At 38.5% G+C, this 21,931-nt stretch overlaps 2 long non-coding RNA genes across 2 annotated transcripts; both read left to right on the top strand.

Annotated features, from left to right (window-relative positions):
- The first annotated feature begins 4,863 nt into the window (after nucleotides 1-4,863).
- On the top strand, nucleotides 4,864-7,691 carry LOC130989220 (uncharacterized). The gene is made up of 3 exons (XR_009090539.1): nucleotides 4,864-5,060; nucleotides 6,705-6,785; nucleotides 7,410-7,691. It is a non-coding gene; the product is annotated as an uncharacterized LOC130989220 (long non-coding RNA).
- Nucleotides 7,692-17,855: 10,164 nt separating this feature from the next.
- LOC130989219 (uncharacterized) lies at nucleotides 17,856-18,720 on the top strand. The gene is made up of 3 exons (XR_009090538.1): nucleotides 17,856-18,094; nucleotides 18,188-18,250; nucleotides 18,466-18,720. It is a non-coding gene; the product is annotated as an uncharacterized LOC130989219 (long non-coding RNA).
- Nucleotides 18,721-21,931: the final 3,211 nt, after the last annotated feature.

Genomic DNA, 21,931 nt, shown 5'->3' with positions numbered 1-21,931 from the left:
TTTCTATGAATTATTTATACCTCGATTATATTTATTCTTTCAAGAATTGGGGTGTGACAGAATGGTATCAGAGCATGAGTTTTCTTTCATGACTCTGATAACCATAAGCTTTTGATGTTGAGTCTAGAATAGTATCTCTAGACTTCTAAGAATGTCAGTAGCCCTCAGCTCACCGTCACACTGCCGCAACCGAGGTACGATAATAGTTTAAAAATAAATATATATATGTATTTCAGATGTTATAAATGTTTCCAAGAAAAAGTGTGCGCTCCAATGAATGATGCTATGTGAATTGCTTATCGCTTTCCATATGTTATAAGTTATGAATTGCTAATCGCTTTCATATTGTTATCTTGGGTCTCCGACTCATATAACCAAGCTCAGTATCGTGTTTGGGACAACCCGAGCCCTTAACGATAAGATAAGTAAGTATCGTGTTTGGGACAACCCGAGCCCTTAACGATAAGATAAGTAAGTATCGTGTTTGGGACTACCCGAACCCTTAACGATAAGATGAGTTAAAGTCGTGTTTAGGACTATTGAGCCTTTCACGAATACCAGATGAATGGTCGAGTTAGATTCTTTGAATCTTCCCGGCAATAGAAAAGTTTCATGTGGCATTTAATGTCAACATGTTTCAAGTTTCAAAGAGAATGAACGAATAAGAAAGCTTTATGTTGTCGTTTTAGGCTAGCTGCCTATACGATTAGAATGGTGGATCCTCTTGCAAACTGTTTGAGTACCACCCAAGAATGTTTTGAGAATGTTAATCGTGATAGCACCGCTTGATCGATTTAAGTAAAGACTGGTAAGATAGAAATGTTTAACATAGAGGTGTTACAACATAGAGGCACTGCCTTAAGACTAAGAATTCACTTGAGCTATTTCAATAGCGATGAGATTAAGTTTTTCACATAAGAACTTATGTTGCTTATGATTATGATGTCAGTCGTGATAGCTTTGCTAGAACGGCATAGAGTGGACTTTCATGGTATCAATGACTTATGATGAAATACTTACTAGTAAGTTTTAAGTTAGAAGTTTGACTAGAGACTTACATGAATAAGAAGTTGACATGATTGGGGGCGAAGTTCCCATTTGACTGAGTGATTCGTTTTGTTGGGTCTGGCCAGCCCACATGACTAAGATCTCGGTGATTGTCAATTAAGATTTTTGATCTCGAGGTAGAGCATCACTACAATATATATAGACTCGCACTATATAGTTGTCACAATAGAATATCCTTTCATCACGATAAGTATAGTAGCGATTAGAATTACTCAGTTTATCATTAGTTTTCAACCAGCTGTCAATATGTGGTCCACATGGTGGACAATAATAAGAAATGCGTAAAGGAGTTCGTGAATGAATCGCGTCATGAGATATTCAATTCCCCTAGTGAACCAGGGAGACATTACGAAGGAACAAGCAATGAACGAGACTCTCACCACCGAGTCACTACAACAATTGGAGAAGGAGAAATTTCACGCACAAACAAGATATGTACACCACCTCAAGAGGGAAGTAAAGAAAAAGGAAATGGAATGAAAGAAATAGAGAAAACCCTTAAATAAGAGGAAAGCACTAGAACTACACTTAAGGTATAACCCAACCCCAAGGCTAGTAAGCTCAAGCTAAGAGAGTGAATGCTTTGGCTAAAGTGCCAGAAGCTACAACAAGAATAAAGTTGGAACGCCACCACAATGGAAACTTAGAAACCCCCATTAAATAACCATTTGGAAATGGGAAAATAAGTTTACATGGCAGAAGGAGTGCCATTAATCCTCGAAGTGAAAGTTACGAAGATGATGAGAAAAGTTTGATGTTAGAATTCCCTAGTCAATCTGAGAAGGTGACTTAGGACGAAGGAAACAATTAAGAAAGTTCAACTGATTTGAGAGTATAAAGATATTTTTCCCAATGAATTACCAAATTTTCATCAGACCTAGTTTTATGCAACATAGTATGTCACTATGGGGAGCACTAATTAAAGATGTCAAAGAAAAGATGATACACTAAGGATGTGTATTGATTATAAGAAGTTGAAGCAAGCTCATAAGAATAGATATCATATTCCAAGGATAGACGACCTGTTAAATCAGTTGAGAGGAGCCGGTGTGTTTTCCAAGATTGACCTAAGATCTGGTTACCACCAACTCAGGATGAAAAGAGAAGACATTCCAAAGACAGCGTTTCGAATGCGTTATGGACTTTACGAGTTCACAGTGATGCCCTTAGATTTAACGAATGCCCCAGCAGTTTTCATGGACTTAATGAACAGAGTTTTCCATCAGTATCTCGATAGTTTTGTCTTAGTGTTTATCGACGACATCCTCGTATACTCTAAGACCGAAGAACAACGTGAAGAGCACTTACGCATCGTACTCAAAACCCTGCGCAATGAGAAATGGTTTACCAAATTCAACAAGTGTGAATTTTGGTTAAAGGAAGTTATGTTTCTCGGTCACATAGTGTCGACTGAAGAAATCAAAGTAGACCCCGCCAAGGTCGAAGCAGTCAAGGAATGGAAGGCACCATCAAATGTCAATAAGATCAGAAGTTTTCTCGGTTCAGCAGGTTACAATATAAGGTTCATCGAAAGATTCTCGAAATTGGCTAGGCCAATGACTCGACTTTTAAGAAAAGGGACTAAGTATGTTTGGTCCGAAGCTTGTAAACAAAGTTTTAAGTAGCACAAGACTAGGCTGACTACTGCACCAGTGTTAGCAATACCAGAAGAGAATGAAGAATTTGAGGTGTACACTGATGCCTTGAAACTAGGATTGGGTTGCGTGTTGATGCAAAATCAGAAAGTGATAGCATACACGTCTCGTCAATTGAAGCCCCATGAGCTGAATTATCCAACTCATGATTTAGAACTAACAGCCGTGGGCACGCGCTGAAGATTTGGAGACACTACCTCTATGGAGTTAAGTGTGAGATCTTTACAGATCATAAGAGTTTAAAGTACTTCTTCGAGCAAAAGAATTTGAACATGAGACAACGAAGATGGCTCGAATTAGTAAAGGATTACGATTGCATCATCAGTTACCATCCAGGAAAAGCAAATGTAGTAGCTGACGTCCTGAGTCGAAAGACGAAGGCTAAGCTAGGGTTTTTAATACCCAATAGAAGGAGCTGATTCGTGAGTTCGCCTCACTCAGTTTAGAGATTGTTTATTCCTCAGATTCAGTATCGGGTTGTGTAGCTGCACTGACAGCTAAACCTGATTTGAGAGAAAGAATTGTGCAAGCACAAAGAGAAGATTTGTTCTTGGAGAAGACGCGTCTCGCTGCAAGAACGAATGAAACGAAAAGATTAACTGAAGCAAAGAATAATACACTTATGGTTGGTGAAAGATTGTGTGTGCCGCACAATGAAGAGTTAAAGAATGAGATTATGAGCAAGGCTCATGATACTCAATACACTGCACATCCAGGCAGTACAAAGATGCACCAGAATTTAAAGAAAATTTTCTGGTGAACAAGAATGAAATGAGATATAGCGTCATAGTAGACCGATTATCAAAGTCAGCACACTTTCTACCAATTCAAATGACATTTTGATTGGAGAAACTTGCAAAGTTATATGTCAAAGAGATAGTACGCCTTCACGGTGTACCTGTATCTATCACATCAGATCGTGACACCAGATTCACCTCACGTTTCTGGAAAAGTTTACAAGAAGCAATAGGCACTCAGCTGAACTTCAGCACAACGTACCATCCTCAGACTGACGGACAGTCAGAAAGAACGATTCAGATTCTAAAATTTTCGTTGCGAAAAAATTATCGCAGACAAAGGTAGAAGTTAGGAAGATTTGTTATCTCTCGTAGAATTTGCTTATAACAATGGTTATCAAGCAACATTTGGAATAATCCAGATGAGGCCTTGTATAGCCGAAAATGTAGTTCACCATTTTACTAAGATGAAGTGGGTGAAAGAAAGCTGTTAGGTCCTGAACTGGTTCAACAGATGGTTGAGAAGGTCGACCACATCAAGCAAAGAATCAAAGAAGCTCGAGATAGACCAAAAGTCTTACGTCGATAAACGCCGATCGGAGTTAGAATTCAATGTTGGGGATCGAGTTTTCCTCAAAGTTTCTTCCTAAAAGGGAGTTATACGTTTCAGAAAGAGGGGCAAGTTACGACCCCGTTATATAGGACTTTTTGAGATCCTAGATAAGATAGGCCCTGTAGCCTATAGGTTGGCATTGCCACCCAGTATTGGAGACATACGCAATGTGTTTCATGTCTCTCAGTTAAGAAAGTATGTGTTTAATCCAAAGTATTTGATTAAGCCAGATAAATTAGTCCTAGTCAGGACTTAAGTTATGAAGAGAAATTAGTCCAGATACTTGATCGCAAGGTTCAAGTTTTACGAGGCAATAATATTGTTCTCGTCATGTAGTGGAACCATCACAGGATGGAAAAAGCCACAAAAGATATGAATGAAACAAATGACTAGTATCACAAGCTAGAATACCAGATATGCAATTCCGAGGACGGAATTTTTTTTTAAGGAGGGAGGGATGTAATACCCCGTTTCCCCGAGTTAAATTTAGAATTTATTTTTAAACTTAGATTTAAGATGATTCACGCCGGATATAAAGAAAAAGAATTTATTTTTAATTCCAACAAAAATGATTTACAAAAACATTTGTAAAATTAGTTATTGAATTTATATGCATTGCATATTTATTTAATTTAGCATTCAAGCATTTTCACGAGCTTTTAATTAGCAAATCCTGAAGAATTATTACAGTTTCGACAATTTTATCAGATAGAATTTTATTTGTCAAATCAACAACCTCAATTACCCACCTCCCTATGATATCCATTAGCCACCTACCCACTTACCCACCTCCCATACCTGCATTACACCTCATTCATCACTATCATACATGCATTACACCTCATTCATCACTAGGAATTTCAATCATGCTTTCCACTTCATCTCACACACTCTCTTCGTTCCATCACCCCAAACAAAGTTCAAGAGCAGAGCAACCAAGCAAACTCAGCAGCCAACCATTTCAGAAATTGAAGTGAAATTCTAAAGGTTCAAACTTTAACTCGTCGCTTTATTTCCCTTTTCGATTGAGCAACCCATTGATATCATGTTAAGATTTCCAGCCATTCAATTGAATCACACGCTACTGATTTCCCATATAGCAAATTCAGTTTCGTGTATCAAGTTTTTGAAACAAAATGACATTTACATACATGAGCATACAAATATGTATTTCTATATTCATGAAACATTCTTGTTGAAAAGAAGAAAGAAAAGTTTGAGCTTTGATTTTGTTTCCTTGTCTGTCGAGTCTGGGCTCTGGTCGAAGGCGGTGGCTCGGCGCCACTGTCGGTCGGCTGGCGAGTTGAGGGAGAAGCTGACTGAGGCGGATGAGAGAGTGGAGGGAAGCAGGGCACGGCGGCGGTGCCGCTGCTGTCCGGCCAAGGGCGAAAAACTGAGAGGGGAGGGAGTCATGGTTTGTGTGTGTGAGCGTCTGTGAGTCAGGGGAGAGTCGACGGCGGCAGCCATGGCTGCTGTCGCCGGATGTTGCACAGAGGGAGGCCGAGGGAGGCGGCGGCGTCTACGTCGTCGCCAAGGAGGAGAGAGAACAGGGGTTGGGGCGGTGGCTGTCGTTGCAGTCGCCGAAAGAGGGGGAAGAAAGAGGGAGCTGGAGCCTATCGACGCTTGCCCCGGCGAGCTTCGGCGGCGGTGAAATTCTGAGGGAAAGAGACGAGCAGTCGTGAGGGAGAAAGAGAGACATGGGAGGGGTAGAGTTTCAGAGGGCGTTCGGCGGCGGCAGTGAGCTTCGTCTGCTGCTGTTGTTCGCCGGAGATGGGCCTCGGCGGCCGTGAATTCGGAAGAGAGAGAGAGAGAGATCGCCGCTGCTAAGTGTATTTCCGGTGACTGGTGTGTGTGTGTGTGCGTGCGTCTGTGTACGTGGGAGCGACTGTGAGTGTGAGAGTAACGAGATGGGGGGGATGGCGCGGCGTGAATGGAGAGAGAAGAGAGAGGCGTGAGAGTGGTGAGAGTGAGAGAGTGCGGCTGATGGGGGGAGAAGAAAGGAGAAGAAGGGTGAGGGTTGGGCTTTGAGTGTTGGGCTAGGGTTTGAGGGACTTGGGCCGAGTTTTATGAGTGATGGGCCGATTTTAAATAGATTTGGGCTGCGATTTTTACAAGCTTGGGCCGATTTCTAATTTTATTTAGCTGGGCCCGATTTATTTTATTCAGTCTGGGCCATTCCTATTTTATTGAGTTGGGCCTCGTCTTTTAAATTTATATGGGCTATTATTTATTTAAGCATGGGCTCTATTTCATCTATTTAAATGGCTTCCCTATTTTAATTAATTAGACTTATTAAGTTTGATTAATTATTTTTAATTTGCATAATAATATTATATTATTATTATGTGCATATTTTAAGTAAATTACTTATTATATGCTAAGCATGACATGAAATTGCATTATATTTTGCAATAAAAGTATTTATGATTTAATTGGTTTTATTTATAATTCCAATTATTAAAGAAAGATGAGTAAGAATATTGTTGGTGTTCTTAACTCAAGAGAAATGTTTTCAATTATTTATTTATTAAATTTTGAAAACCCGGCTAAGTGAATCATAGAATGTTAAGCACTACACCATGACTTAAGATTAGATTTAAGGAGACCTATTGAGAATAGAATTTCTTGTAGGCTTTGTGACCAGGGGGATTAGCGCTGCTTTCCCAAGACAGGTTTATATGTGATTATGATCTTCAGGCTTTGCCTAACCAGGTGGGCTTACTTTCCAAATGTACAAAGTATGATTGAGTTATTAAGCTCTAAATATTTCAATGAAATGCAAATTGTTTATTTATTGTAATGAAAACTGTTTATCCAATAAAATGTTTATGTGCACTCTACTCTGTTTAAGGCTCGCACAGTTAATCAATTGAGGTTCTCTTATGACCTAATACGTTGTTTGAGGATTGTGTACACTTGTTAGTTGACTCGGTGGGTTGATCTCCATCGGGCTCTAACCAGAGGCGTTATAAGGGTGCTCGGCTGGATGTGTTCCGGAGCATGAGAAATATCAGGCCTGCCTGGGTAGCGTCCCGAGGTCAAAGTAAACTTGTCTGGGTTACGCCCTCAGTTCAAGTAAGCAGGAGACAGAGATCCGTCGGTGGCTAAAAGGACCGGGATCACAGCGAGTAACAGAAAGGGAGTGTGACATGTGCGCACAAATGAAAGAAAATGTTTTAACATGCTTAGAAGTACTTCTTTCAATTTAAAAACCTTCTAAGTCATGTCAAGTATGATTGGATAAACTGTCTTTATTAAAATATGAGATGTTTCAGAAAATGCATGCCCACTAAGTACATTAGTACTTAGCCCAAAAATACTTTCAAATGTTTTCAGGTTGGCTGGCCGGTGCTGACGGGACGGAGCTGAGGCTAGAGTTAAATTCCTATGTTAGACTTCCGCTGTAGCAATTACTCATATCAGTCTTTTGTTTTCCCAACTTAAGATCTTCATGTTAAATTTCAAATGATATATCTGACCGAGCTTAGACTCTTCACTACTTAATTTATGCCAATGAATGTCGGTTGTCAGAAGCATGAAACAAAACTTGTGATCCAAAGGGGCATAGCCCGACTTTCTATCCTATTTCGGGTTTTAACAAGGTATTTCCCTTGTTTATTTCTATGAATTATTTATACCTCGATTATATTTATTCTTTCAAGAATTGGGGTGTGACAGAAGTCGACTGTGCCCGAGCAGAGAAGTCAAGTCTGCCCGAGCAGCGAAGTCGAAGCTGCCAGAGCAGAGAAGCCGAACTGCCAGACCAGAGAAATCGACTGTGCCCGAGCAGAGAAGTCAAGTCTGCCCGAGCAGCGAAGTCGAAGCTGCCAGAGCAGAGAAGCCGACTTTCCAGAGCAGAGGAGCGGAATTGCCAGAGCAGAGCGGAATTCCCAGAGTAGACGAGCGGGCGTTTCCAGATGGGGCGTTTTCCAGTGCTGGCGTTCTCGCCCGAGTTGTCAAAGCTTGCTGATCAAGTTTCTTTTGTTTCCTTGGTTTTAAGTTTCCTTGTTTGTACGTTATTTCCTTCTTTAAATTAGGGTTTTATTTTGCCTATATATATGGCTGCTGTATGGAACGAAAGAGAATTGAATTTTGATAATATTACAGTGAGTTTATTCTCTCTCAAGTTTCGAATTCTTCTTGATTTTTCCAAACAAGAATTCAACCTATCGACGAATCGACGAGTTCATCATCCCTCGCCGTGTGTCATTCAACGTCTCCGAGTTGCTGCACCGATCACATCGTTGGGGACTAGAGATCCGTTCTCTAGGAAACTACGTAGATTAGGTCAGGGGTTTTGGGATATCCACACTTTATCTTTATTTCAGTTCTCGTTTTTAAGTCTTCCGAACGTGTTTGTGAGATCAGTCCTGCAAGATTCAGTTCTGCACCGGCGAAGATCATATCAGCCAGCTCAAGAAGGATGGCAAAGACAGCCATGTCTTTGATGGAAATTAAGCAAGAACCAGGAGAAACACTAAATGAATACTAGAGCTGGCAAAATCAACCAGCTCGACGGGCCAGCCCGGCCCGCTCGTATTTAGGGTTGGGCTGGGCTTTATAAAAAAGAGGCCCGAAAAAACCCGGGCCTAAAAAGCCCGCCCAGTCAGCCCGCCGGGCTGATCGAGCTTTGGGGCTAAAAAGCCCAGGGTTTTTGGGCTAAAAAGCCCGCCCGATCAATTTTTTTTAATATGTCAATTTATTCATTCTATCTGTTTTTTTCCGTAAAATCATTTAGTAGTTCGATTAATTTAATTCAATTCTGTAAAATCAAAACTGAAATTCAATTTTTTTTTTGTTGGGAATACTTAATGTTGTTCATTGGTTTTTCGTTTTTCATTTATTTATTATTATTTTTACTTTCCAGTTTAGCATAACATTCCTAAAATCATGAGTTAAAAAGCTTGATATATAAGCTTCAATTTGATAGCTGGGCATGAAGTATGAATCTATATCAAAGATCTGGCTAGCTTTTATTTATTAATTTTGTATTTTGTACTAGACATTTCATTTTGCTTCTGACTTGCTTCAAATGTGATGATATGAATGATGACGTTCAAATTTGTAATCAAATTGGCTCATGTTGATTGTAGTGCTTTTTATTTTGTTTATAGTTATCATTTGAATAATAAAATCTATTTATTTTTTTATAAAAATAAAAATAAAATTTAATAATAAGATAAAAAGATCATTGGGCGGGTTTGGCCCAACCGCCCGATGGTCCGAATGAGGCTGGGCTGGGCTTGTAAAATTGCAACCCGATCGAATTCCGGGCCGGGCCAGCCCGGCCCGGTTAGTCTCATAAGCCCAGCGGTTCAGGCCGGGCTAGCCCGACCCGCCCATTTTGCCAGCTCTAAGGAATACGCGTCGCGGTTTACTATGTCTTCTCTGGCCGTCCCTAGAGCTGAATCTCAGATCAAGGGCTATGCCTTTGTCAGAGGCATGAAGCAATGTGCATTTTTTGAGGAGCTCCAAATACATCCGCTTGCAGACTTTGATGAAATAATGTCTAAGCTGCCAGGATACATCCAGTTGGAAGAGGTTAAGGCTGCTCGCAGAGCAAAAAATGATCGTAACAGAGCCAAAAGGACAGAGGTGAAGTCAGAGCCCGTTGATAACACCCAACAAGATCATTCCAACGGAAATGCCTTCCGAGGTTTACCATCCAGATTCTCGTATCAAGCTAGAGAAGCCCAAGCGTCCCAACAAACGGTGAACAATGTGAATCAACTTACTGACTTCACACTTATGAATACCCCACATGAGAAAATCTTTGACATAATCAAGGGCGAACCGTGGTTTCGGTCTCCTTATGGTTATGAACAGGGTCGTCCCAAACCAGGGCATAACAACTTATTGTGCCATTACCACAACGCTTACGGGCACCCGACTCAGTACTGTCACAACCTCAAGCGACAAATCGAGATATTAGTCAGGCATGGAAGGTTGGATCGTTTTATAAAGCAGACCCCACATGTTCATCATCAGAATTATGAGGGAGAAAAGACAGGGGAACCACGCAGAGTTGGTAGTCCCCCACCAGAAGATAGACGGGTAGTACACATGATAATTGGGGAGGAAGAAGGCCCCACGTCTAATCAGGCAAAGAAACAGGCCATCAGAGCTGCTAAAGCAGGGTTGTACCCTATTCAGGTGATGTCTATACAAAGCCAGAGTAAAGAAGTAGGTATATCGTTTGGGGCAGCAGATCAGAGAAACATAAGGAGACGTTTGGGGTGGGGGATTGGAGGTTAGGAAAATCCATTGGGTGAAGTGGGTTGATTTGTGTGTTGGATTTGACTTTGGGGGCTTAAATTTTAAAAATCTCAGCTGGTTTAATACGGCCCTCATGGCCAAGTGGATTTGGAGATTCTTGGTGGATAAACAGCTTCTTTGGGCCAAGGTGGTGAGAGCCTGTCATGGGGAGTTTGTGTGGGAGAATAGTGGGCTGGGTGATGCTAATGGCAAAATTACATAAACAGGATGGTGGAAGAAAGTGTTGGGAATTTGTAGGGGGGACGATGGCAAGTGGTTGCGTGATAATGTTGAGGTGGTGTTGGGAGAGGGAGATTCCTTGAGATTTTGGCATGATTGGTGGATCGAGGATGGCAAACTCTCTGAGAAATTTCCTAGACTTTTTCGGATTTCCAACAACAAAGACGGTACTGTTAAGAGTATGGGGCTTTGGGTTGAAGGTGCATGGAGGTGGAATCTTGAGTGGTGCCGAGAGCCGAGGGGTCGAGAACATGATCAAATCCAGTCTCTTATCTCTATCATTGACCGTTATGTGTTGAGGTCAGATAAGCGGGATGGTTGGAGTTGGAAAGCGTCATCCAACGGAGTCTTCTCCGTCAAGTCGGCTTATGAGGCAATTAGTTGGGAGAGTCGACAGTTGAACGAGCGAAGAAAAGAAGGTGAACTGACGCAGATCTGGAAAACCAAAGCCCCTGCAAAAGTCATTCTTACGGCCTGGAAGGTGCTCAAAGGAAGATTACCAACCTTCGACAATCTCATTCGCCGGCAGGTGGCAATCCAACTTCCGAATTTTTGCGTGCTCTGTAAGGAGAAAGAAGAGTCCATCGACCATCTCTTTTTCTCTTGCTCGAAATCTGAGGAAGTTTGGAAGGAGTTGATCCAATGGATGGGCAAGCAAACTGTCTTTCATCATAAGGCGAAGCCCCACTTCAACGTTTTTGTTAACCTCGGGCACAAAGAAGACGTCATGTTCTTAACGGCTGTTTGGACCTGTGTTGTTTGGTGTGTTTGGAAGAAGAGAATCGAGTGCATTTTCAATCAAGGCTCTTGGATTAAGGAGAGAATGGTTTCTGAAATCAAGACAAGGATTTGGGGTTGGAGCTTGGCTTACAATCTGAAACTGACCACCTCAGATTTCCGCAGATGGACCGCAGCGGTCTGTTTGCTTGGTTGAGACTTGTTTCTGTGGTGTATTGGATCTCCCTGTTTTATCCTCCTTTCCTCCTTTTGTTTCTTGCTGTCTGATCTGTTTTCGGTACTTCTTGTACCTTCTTTTTAATAAAGCTTTTTCCCTTATCAAAAAAAAAAAAAGATCAGAGAAACATCTTACACCCACATAGCGACGCCCTAGTATTTTCAGCAGATGTAGCCAACTGTCTGGTACACCGGATCTTCGTGGATACTGGAAGCGCCGTCAATATCATTTACAAAGATTGCTTGGTAGCCATGGCTCTGAACACCACGTTAAGGCCAGCAGGAGCTCCTCTGTATGGATTTACGGTAGAATCGATCACTCTGGCAGGGTCGGTAGAGTTGCCTATGACATGGGGGCAAGCAGGAGCATCAAGAACACAAATCCTACATTTTTTGGTAGCGGACTTTCCCAAACCAAGCTATAATATTATAGTAGGAAGGCCAGCTCTGGATGCCTTTCAAGCTGTGATCTCAATGTATCATCTAAAAATAAAATTCCCTCTGGAGTGTGGTAAAGTAGGGGAAGTATGTGGAAACCAGATTGTTTCCAAAGAATGTCATGTTCGAAGTCTAACGACTCAAGCCTCGCGAAAGCAGCCCAGAGAAGAGGAAAGAACAGATTAGGGTACCAAGTTTGCCAAGAATGAAGGGGGCAGATCTGTCAACCCGGTAGAGCAGGTCGAGGCAGCGGAAATAGAGAGAAATCCAGACAAGCAGCCCATGATGGCGACTGATGACCATTGCATGCTAGTAGAGCTCTTCCCTGGGATTGCCAGAGCGCCTTTGAAAAATTGAAGACATATTTGGCGGAGATGCCAGTTCTGACAAAACCAGCTCCTGAGGAGAGCCTATATCTATATGTGGCCGAGGGAGGAGGAGCATACCACCTATCCGGCAGCGAGGGCAGACCGCTTACTCACCCATCGAACATCAACACGTTGAGGAAATTCTACGTCTGAACGATGCTCAAAGCCAGATAGACCAAATACTCTTTTTTCCCCACTGGGGTTTTAATGAGGTTTGGGGCCAAGGTACCCGTAATAAATGGTATTCTTGGTTTTAGGGAAACACACGTGTGTTGCTTTTTAATTTTCATTACTTGCTACCTTGTCATATTTACAAACAGAGCACAGCTAAGAGCAAAGCTACATAGCATAGCTATAGAGCAAACTGCTATGCCGACACCGGATGGTTGTCAAGGCATCAGAGCATGGCTAAGAGCAAAGCTACAGAGCAAACTGCTAAACTGACACCGGATGATTATCGATGCATCAGCTAAGAGCAAAGCTACAGAGCATAATTAAGAAAAAAGTTACAAAGTGTCATTCCAAAGCAAATAATAATTATCGAGTACAACTTTCATAGAAAAATCTATCAAAGTTAAATTACAGAGCTAACGGAGAGCACAAAACATACTTGTCGGAACAAAAATGACAGAACATAAAGGACGGAGCTTGACCGCAGAATTAACAAAAATTACAAAGCATAGTGCCAGAACAGAGTACTCAATACTACACAACAAAGTGCTAACTTTTTGTAATCGTGCTTGACTTCTAAAGTACGCGCACGATACTGGGGGGGACTAGGGGTGGATATCCCTCCCCACGTTTTCCGAAATTCAGATACTATCAGAAATTTACCCAGAATATACATTTCAAACATACAACACAAGTTACCAAAGTACACAAATAACAGAGCAAACAGCTAGACCAGAGACAACTCTGGTTGTCAGGGCAAGAGCATATGCTAACAGAGCAAACAGCTAAAGCAAAAACAACTCTGGTTGTCAAAGCAAGAGCATACACTAACAGAGCAAACAGCTAGACCAGAGACAACTCTGGTTGTCAGAGCAAGAGCATACGCTAACAGAGCAAACAACTAAAGCAAAAACAACTCTGGTTGTCAGAGCAAGAACATACGCTAACAGAGCAAACAGCTAGACCAGAGACAACTCTGGTTGTCAGAGCAAGAGCATACGCTAACAGAGCAAACAACTAGACCAGAGACAGCTCCGGTTGTCAGAGCAAGAGCATACACTAACAGAGCAAACAGCTAAAGCAGAGACAACTCTGGTTGTCAGAGCCAGAGCATACCTTAACAGAGCAAACAGCTAAAGCAGAGACAACTCTGGTTGTCAGGGCAAGAGCATATGCTAACAGAGCAAACAGCTAAAGCAAAAACAACTCTGGTTGTCAGAGCAAGAGCATACGCTAACAGAGCAAACAGCTAGACCAGAGACAACTCTGGTTGTCAGAGCAAGAGCATACGCTAACAGAGCAAACAACTAAAGCAAAAACAACTCTGGTTGTCAGAGCAAGAACATACGCTAACAGAGCAAACAGCTAGACCAGAGACAACTCTGGTTGTCAGAGCAAGAGCATACGCTAACAAAGCAAACAGCTAGACCAGAGACAACTCCGGTTGTCAGAGCAAGAGCATACACTAACAGAGCAAACAGCTAAAGCAGAGACAACTCTGGTTGTCAGAGCCAGAGCATACCTTAACAGAGCAAACAGCTAAAGCAGAGACAACTCTGGTTGTCAGAGCCAGAGCATACCTTAACAGAGCAAACAGCTAAAGCAGATACAACTCTGGTTGTTAGAGCCAGAGCATACCTTAACAGAGCAAACAGCTAAAGCACAGACAACTCTGGTTGTGTAAACACCTCTGGTCGCTGGAATAAAGAAACAAGAGCAAAATGTTACGCATTATCTCTGGATTCATGGGGGTTTTTGACCGGATGTGATAAAGTTATTGTTGGCTACCTCATAATGGATATACATGAGAATAACGTGTCATTTGATAAATTGATTTTCTTGCTTATGGGTGCGAATTCTTGGCTAAATATTATTTTGAGAAATGAGTTCTTTAGCCCTACATTATTGTTGTGGCGGAATAAAAGTTTAGGATAATGTTGTCATTCAGGGAAAGTAGAGATTATGAACCAGAACAGAATGCTATGAAGGCACCGCTGGTTGCCAGAGCAGAACGCTATGCAGAGCACTCAGGGTACACATCACAAATGATCAAAACAAGGGATATTCATAGCCCGAAAATAGCAACAGAATCGTGCTTGACTTCTAAAGTACACGATACCAGGGGGGTAGCTATTAGCTTCAAGAGCATAGCTGACGGATGATCAGACTCTGGATGGTCTCGTCTGACCATACCAGGGGGAGTAGCTATTAGCTTCAAGAGCAGAGCTGACGGATGATCAGACTCTGGATGGTCTCGTCTGACCATACCAGGGGGGGAGTAGCAATTAGCTTCAAGAGCAGAGCTGACGGTTGACCAGACTCTGGATGGTCTTGTCCGACCATACCAGGGAGGGAGTAGCTGATGAGGGGTGAAATATGCGAGGTCCTAAGATCAGGACACGTGGCCTTGCTTGGAAAACCAAAGTGGAATATCAAAGATGAGCAACAGGGAACGAAGAAGCTGTGAGAAGTAGGCAGAGGGAAAAGTCCAGAGCTACCGGACAGAGCAGAGCGATGAAGACGAAGTCTACTCCAAGAGAGAAAGTCCAGAGCTACCGAACAGAGCAGAGCGATGAAGACGAAGTTTGCCCCGAGAGAGAAAGTCCAGAGCTACCTGACAGAGCAGAGCGATGAAGAAGAAGTCTGCCCTAAGAAAGAAAGTCCAGAGCCACCAGACAGAGCAGAGCGACGAAGACGAAGTCCGGCCCGAGAAGAAAAGTACCCTTAAATCTCCAGAGGAAGAAAGTCAGAGGAAAACCCGTCAATCCAGCTCTGTATTTAGGGGACAAGGACCCGACAAAATATATGCTAATGATAGCCCTAGCCAGTCAAATAGTTAGCACGCGAAATGAATGACCAAGCGAATTTACAGTTTTGCCCTCAATTGTAACGCCTATAAATATCCGCTACGATGAAATAAAACACACGCTCTCTCTTTTCCTGCTTTCTAAACTCCCCTCTCTTGTTTTCTCTCTAAGAACTCTCTGAAAAATCAGAGAATGATGGGAACACAGGTAGACGATAATGAATCCCCACCGCAAATCCGATAGGTTTAATTATTGATCTACCACCTTATTTATTTATTAAATATATATTAAATTATTTAATTAACTTTAATTATTTTCATTTTGAAATTGAATCAAACATTCAAACCCTACACTGTACACTCCATCGGTCCCTCCCTCTATGACTCCCGCCCGCCTCCCAACTCCCTCTGTTCCCTAACCCTTCCCTCGTCGACCCAGTCACCCAGCGGCGCCGGCCTCCGTCGTCCCACCCACCACGACCCAGTGGCGTAGGCCTCCCGCGAGTCGCGACCCTCACCCAGTCATCTCCAGGTCCGAGTCCCGCCCGCCTCCCAACTCCCTCTGTTCCCTTGCAAGTCGTCGACCCAGCCGCGCCGCCTCCGAGCTCCCAGCAGACGCGCCGCCAGCCGTCCCCAAGTACTGTTTTCTTCTTCTTCTTCTTCCTTTTTTTTAATGACTCAATGTGTAGATTTGTGCACTATATCTACATTTTCAATTAAAAAAAAATCGGGTATTAGGGTACCTGAATACCCGATTAAGCCAAATCGGGTACCCTAATACCCGAAATACCCGATTTTCACAGTTTGACTTGAAAGATGTAATTTTGACCGGGTAATTTAGGGTATCCGAATACCTGACTCGGGTACCCGAGTCGGGTATTAGGGTACCCGATTTTTTTCGGGTTCGGGGTCGGGTTTAGGGTTTTAGTCTTATTCGGGATCGGGTGGCCTATTTTTTCGGGTAGGGTACCCGACCCCGACCCGATTCCCAGCCCTAGCCCTAGTGATTTATACATATTGTTGAGACGATTTGTTTAGTTAGTTGAAGAACATTATTATTTCTACGTATGTTTTCTAAGTAAATATTGTTTATGTATCGAATATTACATTGGTAAGTTTATTACATGAAAACATAATTTTATTTGTAATTATATCATGCTTATGAATTTTGACTCGGTCTTTGAGTAGTACATGCATGATATTTTGTTCTATTTGAAGGGCTTGAAAAAGACGGGTTATAGAAATTTTGAGGTGTTTGGAATTTGTGAGCGGTTTGGAATTTGTTGCACACTTTTTTCTTTCTCTGTATTTCCAGGTCCACGATTTTTCCCCCATCTTATATTATGCTAAATAATAACTCGTCTTAAAATATAAATAAAGAACCATTTTGACACTTTAATTATAAATATTCACGGTAAATTTATCACTTTATTAGATGAATTTATAATTTTTGGTTCAAATCCTATATGAGGTGATTTTTTTTTAAATTCATTACTTTTTACTGCGAATTCATCATAATTTCATGATTTGTAGTTCCTATTCTTAAATAGATTTATATGCTAATTACTCCCTATATTGATGGTTATAGAATAAAATAAAAGGATAAATTCTTTCAAATCAAATTGATTCGGATCATGAGGGTTGATAACGCTCATGTTTCCATGGTTTTTAGTGTTCATATGATGTCAATTTCATAGGGAATTGAGTGTTCGATATTGTTTTGTGCTTATATTACTTTATGTTGTGAAAAATGATACTTGCTCATACTTTGATAAATTTTACAGAAATCTTGAGTCTAAATTTGGACGAGTGGTCTTAATGAAAGTTATAGATCATCGCGATAATAGTTCGTAGGCGCAAACAGTTCGCAAATCCGAGTTCGAACGAGGAAGATATGGCTGAAAAAAGAAAGTCGCGCGCAGTAGTGAATAATGCCCATTTCGGGAATTTCCGAATTTTCGAATTTTATCAGTATTTTTTAGCTCTGTACTATATTTATCCCTTGTGCCTTTATATAGGTCCTTTTTCCTAACCTATTAGAGACATCTTTTCACCTCTCTTCTTCCTCTTTTCATATTTTTTAGTCTTAAACTTAGAATTTTAATGCTTTCATAAATTAGATTTATTTTCTGCAAGATTCAAGATTCCAGATGTTCATTCTGAATTCTTTTAGGGTTTTATCTATTTTATTCATTTCAATTGCTTTCTTTTTATTTATGCTTTTATTTTATTTTATGATGTGTGTCTAGTTCTTTTATCTGAACTTAGGGTTTGTACATAGTTGATTGAATATGTGTTATTTGATTTATTGATATTAATTTGCCCTCCAACTTTTGATTCACGATTATTGGTGTTTGATTTCTTGTGAATTATCTGGCCAATAATTTGCATGTCTAGTTGTTCAGTTTGAGTCTTGAATGTGATAATTGTTCAGCTAATTCATGAATGCATGATATAGTTTTGCCTTGAGTCTTGAATGTGATAGGTGGGCTATAAGAAGTTATTCTGTGTGTTATTTGGAATTAATTTATTCATTTGAGCAGTAAATTTGTAAAAATCTGTAGTTAATATTTTGCATTGAACATGTAGATCGCCATATTAACATAGATTAGTTCTCCAAATAATATTTATTAGGACTGGTGGTCTAGATATGTTCATAACAGAGAGAGAGCATAAAGTCTTAATTCACAACTTGATTTCAAACAATGTGGATTTTTCAGGAACCGTTACATGAAAGAAATTATTGAAGAGCTTATGAAGAATGGTCGCTTTTGCCTATACATTCACATGTAAGTAATTTGTCTTAATTCTCAATTATACGTTTTTCATATAAAACAATAGTTTATCTTTTATAGTTTAACAATCAGAGTTATTCTAAATAGGATATTGATGAAGTTCGTGTTGAGTGGGTGAATCTCATTCTTAGTCACATATAAAAAGTAGAGGTAATATTCTACAACTTTGGTTTACTAATATGGATTTGTGTTATAGATATACTAGTATATGTTTATTTGGTCTATTGATTTTAATGAAAGAAATATACTTTTGAAATAATATATGTTGCAATTAGCTGGAATATTGTTTGAAATGTAAGAAATGCTTTGTTGACATGATTGTTTTATATGTTTTCATGGCAAATCTTGTTTTAATTTTGTGCCAGGATATGCTGGAAATGAAGCAAAAACAGGAGACTTTTGCTGAATTTTCCATGAAGATTCTTCAACAATAGACTACTAGATATTGTTTTGAAAAAAAATATTGTACTCTTTGTTTTGTATATTTAATCTCTTGTCGTTGTTAGCTTCATTTCAGTGTACATTAACAGAATATGAAATATTGTGAAATTATATATGACAATTATAATTTTTTAGTGTATCAATATTTGTATTTCATTTTTTGTTAATTTTAAATAAAATAACAATAATTTTTAGTTGACGATAGCCAACCACTACGACAATAGGCGTAGAGTAAGATCACTAAAAGTGTAGTCTTTAAATACTATAGACTACCATTTCTAGTTGACAAACCGTAGTCTATTCTTCCAATACACTACAATTTCGAACAGAATTAACTACGGTTTCCACGTGTAGTATATGATTACACATAGACTACGGTTTCCACACGTAGTATATGTGCGTCTAAAAATGTAGTCTTAAGTAACTATAGACTACGGTTATAAAACCGTAGTCTATATTGATGGGAATAGACTACACCATCTACCACTACGGTTTTTAATGACATAGACTACGGTCTTAAAATGTAGTCTATGAGCTTTTTTGTAGTAGTGCTTGAATGCGATAAGGGGTTTATTAATCTAGTTTCATAGTTGTTCGTTAGAGAAGATTATGAATAGTATAGTGATCTTTCATCAGGGCTGGATTAAAATTGGTAATTGAATCAATAGATCGAATGCATGTGTTTGATTAACGATAATACATCCCTAGGTTCAAAGTCTTTTATTATTTGAGTTATTCTCCTATTTTATTTGGTTTGTTTTGATTTTAGTTTTTATTCATTCATCATATTTGTGTTTCTGCCTGAATATTGCTACAGAATTATTAGGATTACTTAGAGTATTTCGCTTAAATGTCTCTGTGGATACGATAATTGCTATATATGCTACAATTGCACTGTGTTAATTGCAGTATTTTGTTGCTAATAAATTAGTGATCAAAGATAAAATAGTCTTAATATCTAATTAAACTGAAAATATATTTTACCTTAAATACCCTTAATAAAAATTTAGAATATTAAAAATACTAAATTTAATATATTCATGAACATAAATTCAATTATCTTTTTATTTTTCTAGGTCATCAATTGATCAATTCATGAACATAAACATTTTCGATTAGTCTACTTAAATTTATGAACTTAAATTTATTTTTAATTACTCTCCATGATTCATGAACATCAATCCATGGACATAAACTAAAGCCTTTCAAAACACATTGCACAACAGTGTTAAATAGCATATATTGCCGATCTTAAAATTCTTTTTTTGTTTTCAAATAATTTGTTTGTTTTTTAATTTTTATTTTTTGTTTGACATTTTTACCCAAAATCATTATAAAACGCATTTCACTTTATAAATTAAAATACTTATTAATATAATATCAGACATTGTTTCTAAAATAAAATTTCTTACATAAATCAGTATGAGTTATGTATTCTCAAGTATTGTATAATTGCAACACCATCTTGATTTTCTTCTTTCCATGAGATCATAATAATTTGAAACACAACCAACAATACAAAAAGTCGTAAACTGTAATATAATATATATTATAATTTAGACATATATATATATATATATATCACATACTAAATTAAATTTGAATATTTACTACGAGTAAAACTTTTTTAACATGACGAAAAGTTGTGGGCCTATTGTAATCTCTAATAAATTAAAGAGGGAAATCTTATTATAGCCATCTTTCATAAAAACATAGGTTTTATAGCCCTAGTTTATAATAGATAAGTTATATAGTCATTTTAAGTTTAAAAGACTATAACACCCCTTGATTTTTTTGTACTCGATGGCGCCATCGTGTACACCATCGAGTACTCGTGGTGCCATCGTGTACACCATCGAGTACTTCGATTACTCGATAGTGTTGTAGAAAATCTTCATTTTTTTCATTACTCGATGGTGTACACGATGATGTCATCGAGTACATCATCGAGTACTCGAAGTTTCAAAAAAGTCAAAGGGTGTTATAGTCTTTTAAACCTAAAATGACTATATAACTTATCTATTATAAACTAGGGCTATAAAACTTATGTTTTTTTAACAAAAATGGCTATATGTGATAATTCCCACTAAATTTATGAATAGTTAAGGAGAATTTGAGTTTACTATTAATCTTAGTTATAGTTTATTAAGTGCCAAGTATAATTTATTCATTCTCAATTATAAAATATTTTAACGATATTTTATTAATTTTAGGTGATTATATTTGGAAGATGACTATCTATGTAAAATTTATAAATTTGTCTACGAAATAAAATAAAAATAGATTCATGCATGTTGAGAAGATTCATACATGTTGTAATTGTTGTTCTATTCATATCACCAATTTAATTCACACTATAAACTAGTCAAAATTTTCATTAAAAATATAAAAATATTTAATGGAATTAATGTTCCCAATATATATATATATATATATATATATATATATATATATATATATAGGGGCGCGCTCCAGTGAGACCCCCTATTTTTCGTGTAACATGAGTACAATGAATAAGACATATAATACTAATGAACAAAACGTATATCTAATGAACAAGATGTATATACTGATGAAAAATAAAATTTAAAAAATTCGTAATGAATAAGACATATATACTGATGAACAGGGCCGTATATATTGATGAACAATGCAGTATATACTAATGAATAACAAAATTTAAAATATTCTGCTCCCTCCAGGATTCGAACCCTGCGAAAAAAAATCACCCTCCAAATACAATATCAGCCATAGGATTGATAAAAATAAACGCACCAGATCATGCCCTAGATCTCACTAAAATTAGAGGGTCTCATTGGAGCGGCCCCCTATATATATATATATATATATATATTAATTAAAATTATAAAATGAAAAATATATAAAGGATAAAAATATCTTTATATGTTTAAATTTAATAAATTTTAACATTTGATTCAGATGAAATCTATCTATTACTATTAAATAGAATACATATTGAAGACCTCTCATTCATTCTCTATCCTACGTGGCACTGCCACAAGTTAGTATTTTGATCATTCTCAATTCTATATTATATGACACTAGTGTATTACCCGTCGAAATTCGACGGGTACATATTTTCTTGTAATTTATATATTTTATGTTATTCTTATGATAATTATATAAAATAAATTTTTATGTAAATTATTTATATAATTAATTAAATTAAATTAGTAATACATTTTAAATTATATTAATCTCAACAACTTTTAGTAATTAAATTATTAATTTTGTTGAGATCATAAAAATACCCATCAGTTTTCATATGAAATTTTATAAAAAGTTGACGCGTAAGAAAAAAAAGAGTAGAAATACATATATATTTGACATAGGTATAATGGAGGATTGATTTGTTGCATTTGTTGTTAC

Source organism: Salvia miltiorrhiza, chromosome 6 (genome assembly GCF_028751815.1).
Source record: "Salvia miltiorrhiza cultivar Shanhuang (shh) chromosome 6, IMPLAD_Smil_shh, whole genome shotgun sequence".
Classification (NCBI taxonomy): domain Eukaryota; kingdom Viridiplantae; phylum Streptophyta; class Magnoliopsida; order Lamiales; family Lamiaceae; genus Salvia; species Salvia miltiorrhiza.
The sequence above is the reverse complement of the archived record's forward strand: the minus strand, read 5'-3'. Positions and strand labels throughout refer to the sequence as shown.